Consider the following 21,254-nt stretch of genomic DNA (forward strand, 5'->3'; position numbering starts at 1 on the left):
GCCCCACATCGGGCTCCCTGCTCATCGGGGAGCCTGCTTCTCCCTCTCCCGCTCCCCCTGCTTGTGCTCTCTCTTTCTCTCTCTGTCAAATAAATAAATAAAATCTTTAACAAATATTTTTCATTATTTGTTCATTCAACACGTATTTATTCAACACCTATTATGTGAGAGCTGCTGTTGAGAGAATACAGGTATTCAAGAATCAAAAGAAATAGCCTAATGTCTGAATTATCTTCAATCTCTACTTTTCTACTAACAATAACTTTACCTCTGTCCTTGGGCTTTACTATTCATAAGCTAAAAAATCCTGGTCACATAAAATATTACAAAGATAGAATGTTACCTTTTCTATATTGACCCTGGATTTGAGAATCACCGTCTGCTCTCTTCCTCAGGCTTATAATAGACAAGGATCTAATAATGTCCCTTATCCTTCCACGTCCCATCCAGGCCCAAAGGTCTTAAACATTTTTCTCATCTTATCTAATTGGAGTTGCTGATTTCCTCTGATTAGCCAAGCTTGTTTGTTTGACACAAACCTAGTATTCAAAGCTTTGAGGAATTTTTGTCAATTCTAGGAGGGATTACCACCTGTGTCCCCCTAATTATGTTTCCTTGGATACCAGAAAAAAATTCAAGCTTTTTGCCTAAACTGTGTTTAGGGCCAGTCTTAGCTAAAGCGTGGAATTTTCCTACGTGCTCATAGCCTTGTTCAAGGCCCTTCTCCTCTGCAGGCTGTCTGAGCCCCTGCGATGTCCCTAGGCAGTTTGTGCTTTCCCTCGGGACCCCTTGATAGCCCCCCTTCCTCCCCTGAGCAATCTGAACCTCTCCTAGCTGCCGTTCCTCCTTCAATCCTCCACGTAGGATCTTGCAGGATAGATTTTTGATCTTGCAGGATAGATTTTTGCGGATCTCCTTAAACCACAGCGGATGACAGCATTCTCCTTCGTGGGTAGCTGCTCCATGGATTTATAATCATAGTGTATTTTTAAAACTAGAAAGAACCTTACAGCTTTTCTATTTTTGTTTGTTTTCTTAATTAGCATGATCTTTGCTTAAAAAACCTTATTTAGGAATCTAGCACATGAGACAAGTAAAAGTAGAGCGGTGCTAGACAATGGGCAATGGGTCCCCGCCTCTTCCAACTTCTCCTCCTCACCTCCGCATCCCCAGAGCAGCCCAGAGACACGGTAGAAACACTCCCCCGCGAAGCCCTCTGAAAACGGCCTGAGTCGCTGGAAGGGACTTGTCCAACAGCTTCGTTTTGTACTTCTTCCTGCCTCTTGGAGGTCTGATCTCTGTGCTGAAGAAATCGAGGCTGTTGCTTACCTGCCCCCACCTTCCTTGGAGGGTGAGGCGTCGGCCCCCTGGTAGTCACAGGCTTCACAACACTTCACCAGAGTGTCATGAGGCTGGGTTTGATGGATAAGGGTCCTTGAAACTATTCCAAGAGCCCGCACTCAACTGCTAAGTTTTCGCTCATTACAACATTGCACTCTTAAAAATATTTAGCCAAAAATAGAGACTTGTGAAAATGTCCTCCTTTCCAGGGACTTTGGTGGGAAAGCACTTCCCTGTGAGTTTACAAAGACACAAAACATTTCTCATTCTCACTTCAACGTTCGACCAGCAAAATCCAGCTGCATTTCCTTTCATAGTATCTCTGTCCTCAGAGGAATCTGAGCTCGTTTTCATTACTTTAATGGAGGTGGAGGGAGGATTGGCAGGAAGCTGAGAGTGGTAATCCGTGTTTGGAGAGGTCTGGGTTAGGGAAGAACAAATTGTTTTATTTATGTGGCCCACGTGACAATTTAGGACGGATGGAAGATAATCAGGAAGGCTTGATGTTGGCAACTTCATTAGTGTAGGCTCTGATTTAAAAATAAAACCTTATGTTTAACGGTGAGGGAAGAGGAGGGGAGCAATGAAGTCTCCTCTGGTTTTCCCTGCTGGGAATTAGCTTTTGCTGTCCTCTTAGACCCCGCCCTTCCCAGGAGGCTAGGGGTGGAGGAAAAACATGTGAGCTTTCAAGTCCTTTATTCATTTCTTTTTTGTCATTAATTTATGTTCTCTCTTCCTTCCTTTTCTCCTTCTTTCCTTAACAATATTTTTAGGCTCCTAAAATGTGCCTGGTGTTGTTAGCTGCTGGGGACATAGCACTAAATTGTATAGTACACTGCTTATGGCCTGGGGAAGATTTGGATTCCATCTTTACCCTGTCCTCCTGAGCGATCTTGAGCAAATCACTAATCGCTTTGAGCTTCAGTTTCATCTTTTGTAAAATGGGAGTAACTCCTCACGGAGTAGCAACAACTAAATGGGAATTAAAGGAGATAATATATGCAAATGACCTTCACCAAGAGCCTGGTACAGAGTAGGAGTTTAAAGGATGGGAGCCAACCACAGATTCCCATTTTTATAATCATTATAACTGATATTTAGGTTCATCTTGCCGCATTCTCTGAGGAATTCTCTCAGGGTTTTGGCATCTGGATTTAGTTTCATTCTACCTCAGAGAGTGTCATGGATGTTCCCCTCCGGCAATTCATAGACCAACAATTGCTCTGTCCCAGAGCTCCTGAGTTCTCAGACTCCAGCTTTTGTCCTCCAACCTCCTTAAGTTTACTCACTCACTAAATGGGCTTTTCAGTCTCTTTGGTGTCCCTGGATCTCACCTTAGTTTCCCACACTGTCAGCCACAGCCTCCACCCTCCACCCTCTCCCTTCTCTCCACACCAGCTTCATTTCCTTTCACGCTCCTCAGGCACACCACAGCCAGACATTCACTGCCACAGTCCCACCAAGACAATATTCTCTTGTCCATTCCCTTGGCAATCTAGAACTCTGGAGCAGCCCTGTTCCTTATGCTTTCTTCTCCTGCCTTTGGTTGACGTGTTGTTGCTGGAGAAAAAGCGCTTCACTGTGCTGATGCTCGTCTCCTTGGGTTTTGATCTGCAGTCCCACTGTCTGTCCCCTCGATACTGCCCTGGGAGTCTTTTACAAATCTTTAGTAGAAGATTTAGTAGACTTGATTTTCCCTTTCTCATAGCAACTGCTGTAGCAGTAAAAACCTTGACCTGTCTCCTTAAACCCTCATCTCAGTGTGGTCCTCCAGAAATCATCGCCCCCCAACCAGCGTTCAGAAGTCACCTGCACATCCTTTCCTGCCGTCCAGCTGTCCCGGGAGAGATGTATTCTACTCTTTTAAGACTCAGCTTGTGGGACACCTGGGTGACTCAGTCAGTTAAGCGTCTGCCTTTGGCTCAGGTCATGATCCCAGGGTCTTGGGACAGAGTCCTGCATTGGGCTCCCTGCTCAGGGAGAGCCTGCTTCTCCCTCTGATTCTCCTGCTTGTGTTCTCTCTCTCTCTCTCTCTCTGACAAATAAATAAAATCTTTTAAAAAATCATTAAAAAACTCTTGATCCTTTCCCCTCCCAACTTCTCTTGAATCTTTCTGAACCACTCGTTCTTCTCTCTGTTTCTCCCTCTCTGCTGGCTCTTCCTCATTACCCTCCAAGTGTATTCAAGTCATCTGGTCTTAGGGAAGTGTCTCCTGCCCTACTCTTTCCTGTGGGCACCACCCCTTTCTGTCTTCTACTTCACTGCCAAATTTCTCTGTAGTGTTGTTTGTCCTCATTACTTTTACTTTCTCATTTCTCATTTAAACTGTCACTAAACTGGGCTTTCGCCTCCACCACTCTACTCTTTCGGTGTCCCCAGGGACCTCCTACATAACAAAGCCAATGGTTTCTTTATGTTCTTAGACTTGCCAGTTTCCCTCTGGCTTTTGACACTGTTGACTTCTCCCTCCTTGACATTTTCTCCTCCTTTGGTCAATCTGATAATAATTCATCCTAGTTCCCCCCCGCCCCGCCCCAAACTCTGAGGATTCTGTCTCAGTTTCCACTAATGCTTCCTCTTCTGCCCATTCTTTGGTGATATTCCCCAAGTTTGGTGATATTCCCCAAGTTTCCATGCTCAGCCTTCTTCTCTTCATTCTCTATATTTTCTCTTTGGATGACCTCACCCACACCCGTGACTTCAACTCTGACATGTAGGCTGATGATTTTTAAGTCCATAACTTCATTTCCCAGCCCCTCTCTTGAATCCTACTCCCTCTGGTCATAGCTGACTGGATAGGTTGCAGGCCCTTCAAATTCAGCAGTTGAGCCCCCCCCTCCATAATCTGACCACCCAGTCCCTAATTCAGCTTTAATGTTGGGGCTTTCAGTGATTTCCATGGTGAGAGAAACTAAACCTTTGTGGATTTCTCTTTCTTTCTCCCTCTCCTCTGTAACAAGTAACTAGTGACAGGCAAAAATCACTAGTTAATATTATAAGCAATTTCCTGCTCTGGGCCTTTTCAGAAATTCAGATGGCACCCAAACTGCTTAAATTGTCAAGGTGAGAAAAACCTTACTCTTGAGGCTCACCCCGGGTTAAAGAGATAAAACAAAGAAATGGCCCCAAGTGGAGAGAAACCTGGCACCTGGTCAGAATTTGCCTTTCATGTGGCCATATAGAGCAGGAAAGAAACTATCCAGTGTTGTTTCAGTAAGTTTCTAATATTCTTGAAATAACAGTTTTGCGGGTAAAGTCCTGAGCTATGTACTAAAGATGTCTACTCGCCTTTGTTTTGTTTTTGTGGTTTTGTTTTAAATTGAAAAAAACAACAAAAAAACCCCAGCCTGGCCTCTTGGTCAGCAGGGGGAGCAGTACTACTTTGCTCTGCGAAGATTTTCACCAAGGCAACGACTATCTTTAACATAGACCACATCCTAGCAACAAGGAGGAAAAAAAACAGTGATACGATCAATACATTTGCTCCCTCGTGGTTGCAATGGTTAAAAATAGCTTTTTTTCGCCTTTGTAATTCAATAGTGTTTGCTTAAGAAGATGTCATCTGCTGTCTTTTCATCGTCTCTGTCTTGCCTTTTGCTCACATTCCAATTAGAGGAAGAGGTGTTTGTTTAATCCAGGGGCCAGGGTTTAAAATGGGTCACGGAGGCTAGTGTTACCGCACCTGGTCAGTATTTAGGCAGTGTCTATGTGACACAGAAACAAAGACACTGATTTGCTCATTTTATTTAAACTGGTCAATGCAGTGAAAGAAATCAGTCAAAACCAGGTTCCTGTCTAAAACGACCTTTTGTCTGAGTGGATTGATTCAAGGAGATCGCAATGAGGACATGGTGTCCTTCCTACACTCAGCCGGAGTGACGCCTATCAAGCCAGGGTGGCAGCACTGTGAGAAGGAAGTCAGGAGACCAAGCTGTCATCTGAGTTCTGCTCGTGACCACGGACAAAATAGTTCACCGAACTCTTTGTACCATTATTTCTGCTTTTATTAACATCACACGCTTTTGTGAAGAGGAAATGATAAAATAGATTTGAAAACACCTTGAAAGATCAGGAAATAGCTATATAATAATTTACACAAAAGATCTACTTTGACACATGTCTGTATGTATACAAGCTTAGTTGTATGTATAGTACCTTGTACCCCGTGTATGTAAGTACGCACACGTATATGTACGTGTGTATACACACATGTATATGTGTAGCTAAATACATCTAGTTATATCTCTGTGAGATAGATATAAACCCTGTTTCTCTCCGTACAAATGCGATCTATACACACAGGAGGTAAACAGATGAGGACAATTCTTCCTGCAAGTATTACGCTGTTGATAATAATTATTCCACCCACTCGCTGAGCATAATAATAGCTTACAGGCAGAAATAATAAAGAATCCAGGACTCTTGATAATCATGTACTTCCTAAAATTCTTATCCGGTGAGGACAAGTTTGTATCTCCTATTTGCCACGTGCATTTTATAAGGAAAGAATTAGAGATGGTGTTTTAACTAGAGCTCATGATACACAACCATCCTTATCTAATGATACACCTGATGAGACACACGGCCAGTTCACTTTGCCTTCGTCTTATCGGCACCCTGAATAGAAGCATGGCAGCGAAAGTTTTTGTGAGCATTTTTGAGAGAAATAGATGACAAAAATATACATGATTCTGAATAAAGAGAAATCTAGCTCATTATGATAAAAAGTGTGCATTTTATTCACTTAGTTTCTAAAATGGCTGGGTTTTTTTTTTTTTTTCAGGAGTAAATCTTTCTCTTTTTCCAAATGACAACAAATAATTTAACATATGAAATTAAGATTGTTATTTTTTTTAAGTAGTGAATTTCAAAGAAACAAATGGGATAGCTTTCATTTTTTTCTTTAAATTCGATTAGCCAACAGACAGCACGTTGTTAGGACAGCTTTCATTTTTACCAACATAGTCTCCCGTCATAGAATGCAGTTTGATCTCTTTGATCTCTGGCTGGTTAACTCAGAGGTTAGCCTAACCTATGAGGTTTAGATTTACTCACTACTGTGGCCAAAGACCCATCTCTAATTCTAAGTATTCATTCATCCTACCAATTTTTACTGCTGTCCAGATCTGAGACCAGTGAAACGTCATCTGAAGAAGGCAAAAGCACCTGCCTCAATAAGAGGAAATCAATTCAAGGTCCTTACCCCACCTCTAAGTGCTTGGGTATCATCTTGGGACAGCTCATTCGTAATTATATCTTATATTTATATTTGGGTAGTACTTAGCAAAGACAGTAGGATGAAGAATTTTAGGTATTTTAGTTGAACCCTATAGGAAACCTGATATCATACTAGACAAAACGCTGAAGTGCAGAGAAAAATATCCAGGACCGGGAACTAAACGTGCAGAGTTTGAATCCATCAGTATCATCTTGGGACAGCTCATTCGTAATTATATCTTATATTTATATTTGGGTAGTACTTAGCAAAGACAGTAGGATGAAGAATTTTAGGTATTTTAGTTGAACCCTATAGGAAACCTGATATCATACTAGACAAAACGCTGAAGTGCAGAGAAAAATATCCAGGACCGGGAACTAAACGTGCAGAGTTTGAATCCAACTCTTTTCATTTATCACCTTTCAGCACTTAGACCTGTCACTTAACATTTTTCAGCCTCCGTTTCTTTATGGAATTGGGGAGAGAAATACCCATCTCCCAGTTTATTGTAGGGATTAAATAAGATAATATATGTAAACTACTTAGCATAGGGCTTGGCACAAAGTAAGTACTCAGTAACTAGCAGCTACCTTTATCCTTCTTGTCATTGTTATGAATCCTACTGAAGAGGTATTGTGAGAATTAAATGAATATGGAATATGGCCCATATTCTTTCTTGAACTGAAAATATTTTGTATAGCATTAAGCATTACATTTATGGAATGTATCAGTATCTTACTAGGAGGAAATGAGGCTAAGAAAAGTTAAATGATTTCTTTTTTCATAAATTTAAATTTTGCTTGGCATGTTATTGTGTATTATGCACAAAATACTGAGCTAAGTATCAAAAAGCCTTACATGGGACTTTCTTTTCTGGGTCAGACATAGTAGAATAGACCACGGTAAATCAACATTCTTCCTCGTACAACAATTACGGTAACCTGTTATAAATGACAAAAATTGTACTTTCAAGGCATCAGGTTGCTATGGAATCACTGAGGATTACATGCACTGAAATTCCAGAGAGAGAGAGCAGACACCATCTGATATTTTTTTCCCGAGGGCATTTGCTGTGTAGAGTGTTGGGTGGGGGGATTGCTTACCCAGAGAACCTCTGCTGGGGCAAAGAAAAACCGGTAAAGTTCTTAGCAGTTATAAAAGGATGATGTGACAAATAGGACCATGTGACAAATAAGAAGGAGGAGAATCAAATGCATGACTGGTTTCCCCCCTAACATATTTGCTGAATTTTGGTGCCACACAGGAGGCTACAGAACTAGGGAAAAAGCTTCTAAGAGACAGAGTTCACCAGAAATGCTTAGGAAACAAAGACCCTCTGGGGAGAACCTTGTTTCATAATGCTTCTCATCTCCCCTTAAGACATTCACCAGATATTGAAGTTGTGGGGGACAGGTAGGTAGGCTGAAGAGGTGGGCTGGAATTTCTGAACGGCAGGGCTGGTTCTCCTGCAATCTGTCGGGGCCAAGAAGATGAGACCCTTAGGCTCAAAAATACAAGCCCAGGAGAGCCATGCCCTAGAAAGGGACAGGTCAGAGGTAGAGCAAATCTTAGTTAAATTGCAATTCAGGCCCAACACATCTCAATTTCTCATGTAACTGAAGGAACCAAGCCCTTACCCTCTCAGTTTAACAGAGAAAAAGGGGGAGCCTTCCCTGGTAGAAGGTAACACTTGAACTCTGTGATATTTTTATGTCTACTATTTGGCATATGATATAAAATTAACAGACATGTGGTGAGCCAATAAAACATGGCTAATAGCCGAAGGCCAGGCAGATATTAGAACTAGGCCCACTCAGGGTCTAGATATTGAAAGAACTGTAAAATAATTCAGAGCATAATGTGGAAGAAAACGAAGGAACCAATCTTTCCAATACAGAATAATAAATTCATTATGATTGGGCTGGGATTTCTGAGGGAGTGCCCTCAGTCAAGAGAAACTACCCTGTTTCTCTCATCCTTATGGAGGGTGGTGATAAGAGTAGGGGAAGAACGGGCTTTGGCTTGCACAACAGAAGCAGGACCTCATGTCCTGGATAGTGAGTGAGAATAAATCCAGATTAGCAAATGCAGAATTCCAAAGAGAAGCCAAGCAGTACAACACAGACGTTCAGGAGTCAAGACCTGAAGTGTGAAGAGGAGGACTGAGGCCCTCTCCTGACCCGATGTGTAAGTAAAGTAGCACAGAGGAGGCACAGATAGGAGAGCTATTGAGGAAGCAAAATCAAGAGGAAGCGGTGATTACTTGGATGAGTGGAGGAAGGAAAGGGAAGAATCTATGATGTCTCCAAAGTTGGGTGACTGGATGAGTGGTTCCCAAACAGGGAAAAATGGAGGAGGAGCAGCTCTGATGAGCAGAAAGGAGTCTTGAATATGGGACATTTTAAGTGCCATTCCGATAGCGTGTTTACACACTCAGATGCATGTAAACACACACGTGAGAACTTTGTCAGAAACATAGATATGGGTGTCATCAAAACAATAGTGGGTAAGACTGCCCAGGGAGAATGTTTCAAGTGAAAGAGATCTAAAGATAGAACCCCGAGAAATATTGGCATTGAGGGGAAACGGAAACATGAAAGGAGACCCTGGTAGGACAGAGGTAGGAAGAAATAAAGCAGAGCAGTAAACAGGGACCTGGAGGAACGCATGGCTTAAGAAGGGGGCACGGTGAAATGTGCAAATGAAAAGGTGCAAAAGATAAGTTTAAACTTCATTTTTTTGGATTTTTAAACTTCATTTATTTGAGACAGAGAGAGAGAGCACAAGCGGGGAGGAGGGTCAGAGGGAGAGGGAGAAGCAGACTTCTTGCTGAGAAGGGAGCCCGATTCGAGGCTCCCTCCTGTCCCGGGATCACAACCTGAGCCGAAGGCAGACGCTTAACTGATTGAACCACCCAGGTGCCCCAAGAATAAAACTTTAAATAGAGAGCACTGGACATTAGCAAGAGAAGATTCCTTGGACAAGTGGCCACAAGATTCAGACCATTCCTAAAAGTCTGATTAAGAAAGAAAGGAAAGGCAGAGGTCAGTTCTGGGAGGGGGTGGGGTGCTGCAGTCGTAGGTGCTGTAGGCAGGTTTTTTTTGTTTTATTTTCAAGGCAGGAGAGACTTGAACATGCTTATATGCCGAAGAGAAAGATCTAGTAGAAAGCACGTGGCTGAAAACGTGGGAGGAGATAAATAATGGCATCAGGTCCTGGAAGAGGAAGGAAGCTATGGAATTTGTGATTTAAAAATAGGTATATTTGTGTTTATATATTTATATAACAGTAAGACTGTATAAGATAAAAATCAATTCTCTCTGGATGGGATTTTTAATGTAATAACATAGAATATACCTAATTTTTTTTAAAGATTTTATTTATTTATTCATGAGAGACAGAGAGAGCAGTAGAGGCAGAGGAAGAAGCAGGCTCCCCGCTGAGCAGGGAGCCCGATGCGGGACTCCATCCCAGGACCCTGGGATCATGACCTGAGCCGAAGGCTGACGCTTAACGACTGAGCCACCCAGGAGGCCCCAGAATACACCTAATATTTTAAGTGGAGGTACTATTAATAGCCATGTAGTATAACCCAAACTTAAATGGTGACTTTAACATTTTATTTTGAAAAGTGATTTTTCCAAAATGCTTTACTTTGCCTTCTTAAACACAATGTTCCGAACATGATTTGGCCTTTGCTTGATGAGTCACTTCGAACATCAGTCATGGTCCAAGGCTGCAATACCGCCATGCCCTCAGGAACGCTTGAGGTCCTCGGGGCTGTTAGCCCAATACTAAATGGCTCCAGACAGCTGTGAGTTTAGAGTGGTTCTGTCTTCCACCCTGTCGTTTGTCACATCTCTGCCGTTGTCAGTGTGTCCTAACTCCCCGCTTTTCGTGTGTTGCCTTTCGTGAGGGCCCCAGAGCAGCCCCGGCCGTCCCCAAAGTGCAGACACAGACCCGGGGCGACTGTTCAGCCTCTCGGTGTCTTCGTGCAGAGCCCTGGCCCGAAGGAACTGGGCCTTCCTGCCTCGGGGTCCCCACCCGTTCTTCGGGTGGGAGCTGAGGAAGCTGCCAGTCTGACTTCTTGGATATAGAGACACCACCGGCAAGGCCTACAGCGTGCTCGAGCCTCCCGCTGGTGGCCAGGCACTCTTCTTTCTCCTGGAGGTGTGTAGACGGAGTCACCAGGAGGCTCTCATTAACCCCTCATCTGCATATGGTCTGAGCTGCTGGGCGCTGCTCTCAGTGAGTCATGAAACCTGACTGCTGTCTGATTTCTGTTCCTGTTTTCCTGACAATGGGCCCACATTATTTTGTCCCTGGGAAACGTGGCTAGATTTTTTCAGCTTCCTTTCCCGCTCTCTAGGAACCGGTTCACCCCAGACAGATACCCTCCGGTTAGAAGCTTCGTCTAACGCCCCGATGGGAGGTATAGGTCGTTGTGGGCGCACCTGCACACTCGAGCAGAGGCAGGGCAGGTGAGCACTGGGTGTGTGCGCCGACACCCAGTTAACTGCGGGGATGGGTTCACTCCGCTTTCTCGGGCTCCGTCCTCGTTCTCGAGGTCTCCCGCAGGCAAGAAGGAGCTGGCACCGAGGGGTTCAGAATTCGGAAGGAAAGCACGACGTCACTCCAAAATACGCCATTTTGGCAACGGAGTATTGCGAGCTAAAGGCACTTGAAAAACAGCCAGCTCAAGAAGGGCGTTCTGACCTTCCCTTTTCTTCCTAAAAGCCGGAGATGCCCATGTGAAAGATGTCTGGCCTGTACCTGGAAGGAAAAAACCATTCTTATCACCAGAATCGGGTTGTCGAAGCTGAGAGAATTCTGTACAAACAGACCTTGTTAAAATGACTCTTTTCTTCCTTTAGCTTCCCCGTATTTTTAAGTAACTTTTGCACAGTTGTCTCTCATGACCAACCTCGTGTAAAAGCGTTTAGGTTTTGCCACATTTTTGGGTCTTTGTTTCCTTACGAAGGCTCCCATGTCACATAAAACTCATATTAAATAAAATGGGTATGATTTTCTCCTGTTAATTAGTTTTATGTCAGTTTAATTCTTAGACCCAGCTAGAGACTCTAGGAGGGTAAAGCTTTCCCTGTCTTCCAATTACCTCTGGAAAATGATAGCTGTGCTGCTGGAGGAAGGAGTCTGATTTTTCTGTTGTCCTCTCCTTTGAAATGTCTAGGAAAACTCTAGATGCAGAGGCTTGTATAGTTGTCCATCAGGCACACACATACGGGTAGGATCACATTTTCAGAGGCCCGGGGGGTGTAGTCAAGGCCGTCCGCAGCAACCGCCAGTGGGTTTCTCAGCAGCCGGTTACCGTTTGATTATCAACAGCAAACGTTGCCATCCAACATTTATACGGCGAGACCCTGCCTATTGAGTGTGCAATGATCATTGAGTCACCAGTAAGGAGATCCTGGAAGCTGTACAAGTGAAAATAGTTTTCCGTTTCTCTCTCCCTAAAGCATTTGTTTCCCTTGAGTGTTATGTAATAAGCTCTGTGGGAGCAGTCGGTTATGGCGGTAAAATCTACTTCCAAGCAGGAGAGTAAAAAATTAAAATCGATAAGAACCAGTTATATTTGATTAAAAAAAAGATACCATTTTTTTGTGTGTAAGCAAACATGCATATATATATAGATACAGAGAAATCATTTGAAAAATGTACTTTAGAGTATTAACAGTTTTGTACGGGTGATGACAGAAGTACTTTGAAAAGTATTCACCGGCTCTATAAGGTATAATTTACACATACTCATACAAGAGACATACAAAATACACGCACTTTAAGCGCACAGCTTGAATTTTGACAGTGCATACACATTTGTAATCACCATCACAATCGAGACAAAACATGTGCATCTCCCCCTGGAAGTTTCTTCATGTCCCTTCTAATCAATTCCACCTCCCCCAACCTCCAGCCCCAGGCAATCTCTGATCTGCTCTTTTGCAGTACTTTGTACTGTCTTCCTTTTGCTTATCTGTGAACATGTATCTTTTTTTAATAAGAAGAAAAATATTTTAAAACTGAAAAAAAATTTAAAACTATGATAAAAAATAGAAAAGCAATGCAAAAAATGTATCCATATAAGATGAAGTCATTTCAAAATTAATTGATGTATTTCTCCCTTATAACATATGCATCAAAGGGTGGGATTTCCATTTCCGGCTTTGCTCGGAGACTCGAGACTCGAAAGGACCTCCCCCCATCCCCCCACCCACCCACACTCCCCCGTATCAGCAGCTCACCATCCCCCCACGACTCCATAGCCTCTACGGATTATGACAATCTTCTTACCCAAAGTGGAAAACAGTGAGACAGCCCCCTTTTTTCAGAAGGTTTTACATATGTGACATTCAGAGCAATTTATTGTTTAGGATAATCATTTAAATTACTCCTTTTCCTTCAATTCTGTTTGAAATGCCTCCCAGTCGTAGAGTGATAATTAAACATAGTGGAAGCTTCACACCGTCCAAACATATAAAACAAGATTGCCTTCCTTGGACATCTCTCCTGCCAAACCACTGGAAACATTCTGAGACTACAGGAAATGAAGAAAATCAGTGGCGAATGAACTAGACAGGATCCTGGGATTAGGTGAGCATGGTGCAGACCCGGGAGGCTGGTGGCTTCCCTGCCTACAAATGTGAGGAAGGAGATCCTAGACCAGATAGTGGGTACACAGAGTGCTTCCACAGAAGCCAAAACAAATGATCAAATATTGATTGAACACCTGCCTGCCTCATATTCAGATACAAAGTCTTCCTTTATACTGAAGTACCGTGTGCACCGCAGATGATGTAGCCTAGAAACCCTGATGAGGACACACAGTTTTATTGAGCTACCATGGCCCTAAGGGGGAGAAGTCATGTACGTTGCCTGCTTACCTTGCATGAGAATGTCACATATGTTATTTTTCTTAATTTTCTCCAACACACAGATGAGGAATCGAGGCTTTGAGGATTAAAGTAAATCACCCGAGGCTGCTTGGAAAGTGGCAGAACTGGAATTTAAATCTCCAAAGCCCTGCTCTCCGGAAGGGCCTCCTGCCTGTTTGCTCTGCAAATAATGGCGGCAGCGCCCTTCAGGCGGCTTGTTAATGTTGCCCCGAAAACATTTGCAAAGAATTTTCCTGGATGTTGGGAAGGTTGATGGCTTTACTTCCTCTTCTCTGAGAGCATTTCTTTCTTCCATTCATTTCCTCCCGATTCCTCAAGTGTGAGATAAAGTAAAAAAAAAAAAAAAAAAGACTAGCTTTTATTTGTCTATTTGTTATTGAGAAAATGCTATCACCATGGAGAAAGGGAACGATTCAAATAAAGGGCATTCTGTGTTTCCTTTACTCTATCTACGCTCACCTGTGAGACTGACTTCTTCGTGGAATCGAGCAGTTGGTAGAAGGCACTACACCTGGGGCCTTTACTTTTCCGCAACCTCTCAGTTAATAAGATTAATTAATGTAGTTAATATTTGTTGTTCTGACAGTTTAAAATGGAAAATGGGGAAATTCCTTATGTGCTAGGTACTAAGTGCTTTACATAGATTATCTTCTTCCTCTTATTAACGTTCTTGTTCTTTAGTTTAGAAAGTGGCTTAGAGAGGTTAAATCATTTGTTCAAGGTCACACTGCTGGTGATTGCTCCGGATCGGCAAAGCCAGGTTTCAAGCCCAGGCTGTGTGGTTCCTGAGCTGTTACACCAGGCTCTGCTCCTTCCCAAATTCAACTGGGCTCTCAAGGGGTAGCATCCTGAATTCATTTAAATAATACTAATATAGTTAACATTTCCTTCAGAGAGCTTTGGAAAACATTGGAGGAAGAAACAACAACAAAAATCAAGCAATATTAGAAATAAACGAGTCAAGTGCAAGGAGAAGAAAGAGAGGCCCGTTGACAGGGAAGAGGCATGCAATGGGGTTAGGGCCGACGGGGATCTCCCATCACCGAGGCCTAAGGCAGGGAGTTGTGATGATGCTCAAAGGGGATTCAGCTGCGAGCCATGAGGCATTGTCATTGTTTGGCTGGTGTGTGGCTTCTGAAAGTCTTTTGTAAAGAGAAGTGTCACAAAGGGTGGGAAGAATGATACTAAGGGATGGGCTTTTAAAGTGAGTAATTGGAAAGAAATACATTCGTTTGAATGTCTAGGTGCTGGCAAGATGGATAAGAAATCACTTGAATCCCTTTATGGTGCTGTCTGTATAGGTCTGGTCACATAAGGTTATAACTGGTCTGGATGGAGCACGAGTCTAATAAGGTCACAGCCAGATAGTCATAGAGGCTGCCTGTTTGTAATAGAGGACATCATTTCCACTTGACCATGATCAGCCAGCCACCTGCAGGACACTGGTGACAAAGGAATCTGAGCGAGAGAGTATGTGCAAATCTGTGACCATCCTTACACAGAGGCTTGTATTTATCTTGCCAGTGTTCAATGGTGGCATCTTTTATGGTACATAAGCGAATAGTTACTGAGTACCTAGCATATGTTGGGTTCCCATCATGGAAATAACTATAGTTATTATTAATTTAGAAGTGAAATCCTGGCAGCTTTTTTTTTTTTTCCTTTTTGAAATGTCTCTCACATTCATCTTTTCCTCTTTCACTGGTTACTGTCTTGGGTCAGGACCTCTAATCTCCCATCAGGATTATTGTCAGAACCTCCTAAAATGGAATAGAATAGAAGTAAATTGTTTGAGGGTGGAGGGGACATCATTTAGTCTAAATCAGTTCAGGCTCAGACCTTACCAGAGACTAACTTCCCTTAAATCATTGCCTTTACCATGATGTTTATCTATCTTCTCAAGAATTCTCAGGTTTTGCCCCTGGAGTTTAACTCATAGCTTGGCTTTAAGGTCCCACCTTGCATTGTGGCTTTGCCGTACGTGTCCAGTCTCATTTTTTCTCAAGTTCCTGACGTACATCCTCTCCTTTAGTCGAGCCTAACTCCTTGTGGTTCTCTCCTCAGGTCTGCCTCTGAGACTTCGCTCACGCTATTGCTTTCTCCTAGAATATCTTTCTTTGCATTCCCATTGTCTAAATTTCACCTGCCTCGAAGAGCCCTTGATGTCTACCTCTTCAGTGAAAACTTCATGGCTGTTCCAGTCTTCATGAATTACCCCTCTCTGAACCAATAGTGAAATTATCATGCATCCCACAATTTAGTGCTTAATTATAGAATTTCAGGCTTGAAAAGGACTTTAAGATCATCCAGTTCTACCTCTCAATGTGGGACTCCCCTCTACCACAGCCTTCCCAACGAGCTTTTGCTCTTATCACTCAAACACATATCTGCCAGATCTTGCCATCTATACATTCATTCATTCATTCAACTCCTATATCCTGGGCACCCAGTATTCCAGGTGGGGCACAAGGGACTGGAAATTTGACAGTGAACAGGATGCAAAAATCTACTTTCCATCATGAAGATAATGTCATATAGTGAGAAATACTAAAATGAAATAAATAAAAGGGTGTTGCATTAGAGAGTGCCTGGAGATGTTAACTTAGGGTGACCAGAAGAGACCTTTTAGAAGAAATTAGTTTAATGCCGACGGCCTTACTGATCAGAAGAGGCTAGCCATGTGCACATCGGAGAGAAAGTTTTCAGACAGCAGGAACAGCAAGTGTATGCCTTGGGAAGTGGCAGTGAGTTTGGAGAGTTTGAGGCGTAGGAAGGATGGCAATAGGTGAAGTGCAGTGAGTGGGTGGGGGAAAGGAGGGAGAGTGGCTGGAGAGTGAGCCTGGGTTATGTCCTGTGGAGCTCATAGGTCATAACAAGAGGTTTGGACAACACAGCTAATATTTAATTTGAGCTATATGTGGCTCACTCTATTTTCTATTCTTTTACCCTGGCTCTGCCTCTAGATGTTATATAGAACAAATGTAGACCAGTCTCCACAGAATAGTCTTTTATATATTTCAAGATATCTATCCTGTCCCCAGTGAGCCCTTTTAGGGATAGGCATTTCCACTTCTTTCCACTGTTCCTTCTACCGTCTCAGAAGGCATACTCTTCTGGACAATTTCTTGTTCTCCTCCTCCAATCCGTGTTCCTCATAACCGTGATTATCTCGGTCACCAACACAGGATAGAGGATGTCTATTTCCTTACTCGTTCTAATTTGTTCTATTCATACATCTCAAGATTGTATTAGCTTTTTCTTTTTCTTTCTTCAGCCATTCACACTGTCTAGTCATGTTGACTTTTTGCCTAAACCCCTGGATCATTTTCAATATAATTTGCTACTAAACTGTTCTTCCCCTCAACCTACACCTCTGAGATGGCCACTGTGCAGGGTTTTTATATTCAAGGGCAGAGTCTTACATTTATCCTTACTATTTTTAGTATTCCTTGATTTAACCCATTAACCCAGCCTTTCAAGTTCCCTTGGGATGCAATTTCATCATCTGCTGGATCTGCTGTTGCACTAACCTGCTTGTCATATACTAATTTAATAGATATGTTTTCTGAATACTCACTGACGTCATTTAAAATGTTTATGGAATAGGGCTAAGGCCAGACTTAAGTATAAGATTTATAAGGGCAGAGACTGTCTGTTTTATTCATTGTTGTTCCTTTTGCTCCCCACAGAGTCCAGAACAGAGTATGTTTGATGGATTAAATTGGAAAAAGTGCTTGGGTGTGACCCCAAGAGCCTCCTTTCGAAGTGACACAAATCCACTCTTTGAGTAACGCATAAATTCACTGGACTGTACTCACATTCACCCAATGTTATTGTCTTGACTGGAAGGCTATCAGGAGCAGCATTTGTGTGTTGCTGCCCAAGGATTCTATACTATACCTCTTACAACCTTATGGTCCACGGGTCTTACAACTCTTGTCAAAAAGGCAAATGAGGCAGTCAGAGATGCCTGACTCCTAGAGAACCTAGTTGTTCATGCTCATACCTGCAGATTGTCTCGTTGATTGTTTGGTTAAGTGCTTAAAAATCTGGCCCTTTTGGGGCGCCTGGGTGGCACAGCGGTTAAGCGTCTGCCTTCGGCTCAGGGCGTGATCCCGGCGTTATGGGATTGAGCCCCACATCAGGCTCCTCCGCTATGAGCCTGCTTCTTCCTCTCCCACTCCCCCTGCTTGTGTTCCCTCTCTCTCGCTGGCTGTCTCTATCTCTGTCAAATAAATAAATAAATAAACAAACAAACAAATAAATAAATAAATAAAATCTTAAAAAAAAAAAAAATCTGGCCCTTTTAAGAGCCACGCAGAAACATCCTGGGGATTACATTTAAGAATACACCTACCATTCGATTTTATAAATGAAAGTGACATTTGCCTGTCTTCTGTATTTACTTAATGATCTTTGGTCTTTCAGTAGTTTTCACTGCCATTTGTTGAGCCTGGAAACTTGAATTCACGGTGGGGAGCTGCGTGCTCTCTGAAGATTGCTTTGCAGAGGCCTTGATTTAGTCCTCCCTGACCACTTTTTTCTACCTTTTTAGTTTAAATATGATTCATCTTTACTGAAAAGTCAGAAGTAAAAAAGACAAAGGTTGCTTTGTTTTTTTGGGTGTTTTTTTTTTTTGACATGCACAAACTCCTATTAATTCCAATGTAATCTTGATTGAATGTAAGTACAAACTATTTTTTGTTAACCTTAACATTTTTTGCAACAAGTTTCATATTACAGTTTCACATAATTCTGTACACGGGTTGGTGCCATTCTTCTATTCTTCTTTGTTCAATGGGCTTTTTCTCCCATGCTTTGTCCGCACCTAAGTTACGGAAGAGCCCGTGAGAAAGCAGGCTGTGTAATTACATTGCTTTCTCCCTTTCCTCTTCATGGAGAAATCACAGAGTCAGAATTTCTTTTTGATCTTAAACTCTTGAGCTGCATTCTCTTTAAGAATCTTCTGCCATGGAATCATCCTGTTTTCTATACCTCAGTCTCAGACTTTCTAACTTGAACTACATTCAACTTTTCTTTTTCTGATAATCATCCAGAGACACTTTTCTCCTGGGGCTCCATTTCTTTCACTTCACCAGTGAACTCCTCCTTGCTTGCAAGTCTTAGGCTCAGAGTTGAAATTCCTCTGGTCATTTCACCGACTCTTTGGAAAATGAAATAGTGTATTTAGCTACAAATTGATCAAAAATTGTTTTAGCTGAATGAGACACTTAGTAAATGTCCAAATATATGAAGCTATCTTGTTCCTCTTTCTTATTCTTTCCCCACCAAATCCTTCCTATTTATTCCCTTGAAAGTACACTTACCATACCATGCTACAGTCTCCAGTGTACTTCCTTTATAACCCATATTCTGTGTTAGTATGCAAAACATCTGAGATTGTGGGACTGGGAGAATTGTGCATGACCCATCTCTTAGTTACTATTTTCTTTTTTCATTTTATTTATTTTTTTTAAAGATTTTATTTGTAAGTAACGTCTACACCTCAAGTGGGGCTTACACTTACAACTCTGAGATCAAGAGTCTCATGTTGACCCACGGAGCCAGCCAGGTGCCCCCCTCAGTTATTATTTTAATTGAAATTATTTGACACTGCCCTCCCATTGTCATTCTTGTTTCTACATGACTTAAATGAGAATTGTTTGCCTGCAAGAAATAGGTACCTACTCAAACCAACTGAAACTAAAAATGGGATACTTAAGGAAAGAATATAGCGGTGTCATAGAGGATGTGACTAGGGAGAACAGCTGGGCTCCACAAGGAGCTCATCTGACAACTGGACATTTGGAATTGGTATCTCTCTGTGCTCCTTGGAACTCAGGGTGCATTTGCACCATTCTCTAGCTTCTGCAGCTCACCATTCTCTGTCAGCAAGCGCAAGGCAGGCAATGGTGATCTTGTCTCCAGTGGACATAACCCTTCAGATCAAGTGCTTCAGCACCAAGACTCAGTTGTGGTACCCCTACCTCAAACTCTTTTCTGAATTGTATTGCCTTGGAATGCAATATGGCTTATTTTCTTTTGTGTCACAAGCATTTGGAGCTGGAGAGGAAAGTGTCATGTGATATAGACTGGGGAAAAGAGCTTTTCTAAGTAGCTCACACCTAAGAAGGGTGTGAGGGCACAGCTGAAATGATTTGGAATCTCCGTGTTAGAATTGCCATCTTCAATCCTAATTACTGCCATAGGTTAATTTCTGTTTTTAATTTCCTTCCTCGGCAATTACATCAAGTAGTTTCCAGCCAAACACAATCTTATACTTCTTTGTAAAGTACACTTCCATCTTAGACGTGAGTCTTTAATGCCAGTATTTTAAACCATGGTTTAGAACTTAAACTTCATTCATTGATATCTCCCATATCCTTCGCTTCCTCCCAGAGGGAATCAATGTAAACATCCCCTATAATCTCAAAGTTTCAGTTTCCTTCCAGTGATGTTATTATCCTAAAGATACACCCCAGTGTCCCTATAGGAATCAGCACGATGGGTAATGGGTTTGGGCATATGCTTGAGAAAGATAACAATACTAGTTTCTTTGGTCTGCTGTGGCTACTCCTAAGCTTCATCACAGGGAACTACAACACCAAGGTATATTCCTTCCTCCCAAGGTCAGTATTTGATTTCCTTGAACTACGGGGGCTGTTCAATTCCTTTCCAGCGTTTTTCCTTCCTCAAGGAGGGTCTAAGATCTGCCCTTCTCCCCTTCACTGGGAAGCACATCCTTAACGTGCATTGCCAGTAGGCCAGCATCTTCTTTTCCTTCTCTCTGTCACAGTCTTATACTCTTTATCGTATGGATTCTGATTTTTTAAAAGATTTTATTTATTCACAGAGAGAAAGACAGCCAGCAAGAGAGGGAACACAAGCAGGGGGAGTGGGAGAGGAAGAAGCAGGCTCCAAGCAGAGCAGGGAGCCCGATGCAGGGCTCGATCCCAGGACCCTAGGATCACGCCCTGAGCCTAAGGCAGACGCTTAACGACTGAGCCACCCACGTGCCCCTATGGATTCTGATTTGATTCTACTCTCTCTCAGATTCTTCTGTTGAGCTTGAGATAAAACCATTTTTCTAGAAGGTCTGTATTTACCTTTTGGGGGAAACCTCACACCTACTGTATGTATTTTTAGTCCAATAAAATTTCTTCTTCAATTGACCTTTGCTTTCTCTTTTTCCTTTTCATTCATTCCTATTGGATCAAGTTCTGACCCTCTTCACCTTTAAAGTCAGAATCTTGTACTTTTTAGTTTTTCTTTTAATCCTATTTTATTGGAATTATTTATGCTCAGATGCTCTCTGTGAGGATAAAACGTATTTTTCAAACCTTTTCAAACATTCAAGCATGCAAGTAAGCTAGCTAGTATTCAACATCCCCTTAGCTTATCTTTGCTTCTGACAGGAAGACAAACTTAACTTTTTCTCTGCTTTTCATTGAACAGGTGCCATTCTGTCCATGAGTTTTGGTTGGCGTTAAGATACCATATATATATTATCCTATATTGCATCCTTTCCTTTGTTGTCTCTTGGAATAGAAGTAAAGAGCATTGCCTTAGAGGTCAGATGACCTCTATAATATTGGGGAAGTTACTGAAGCTTTGTAGGTTTCAGTTTCTTTGTCAGTAAAAAATGGAGATATAATAATTCACACTGCATAGCGTCATTATGAAGATCAAATTAGGAAATATGGGTGGACTGTTCACTACATAGTAAATGCTCAATTAGTGCTGGCTTTGGTTATTGTTGTGATTACTTGTTAGATTGTAATTT

Source organism: Ursus maritimus, unplaced genomic scaffold (assembly GCF_017311325.1).
Source record: "Ursus maritimus isolate PB19 unplaced genomic scaffold, ASM1731132v1 scaffold_12, whole genome shotgun sequence".
Taxonomy (NCBI): domain Eukaryota; kingdom Metazoa; phylum Chordata; class Mammalia; order Carnivora; family Ursidae; genus Ursus; species Ursus maritimus.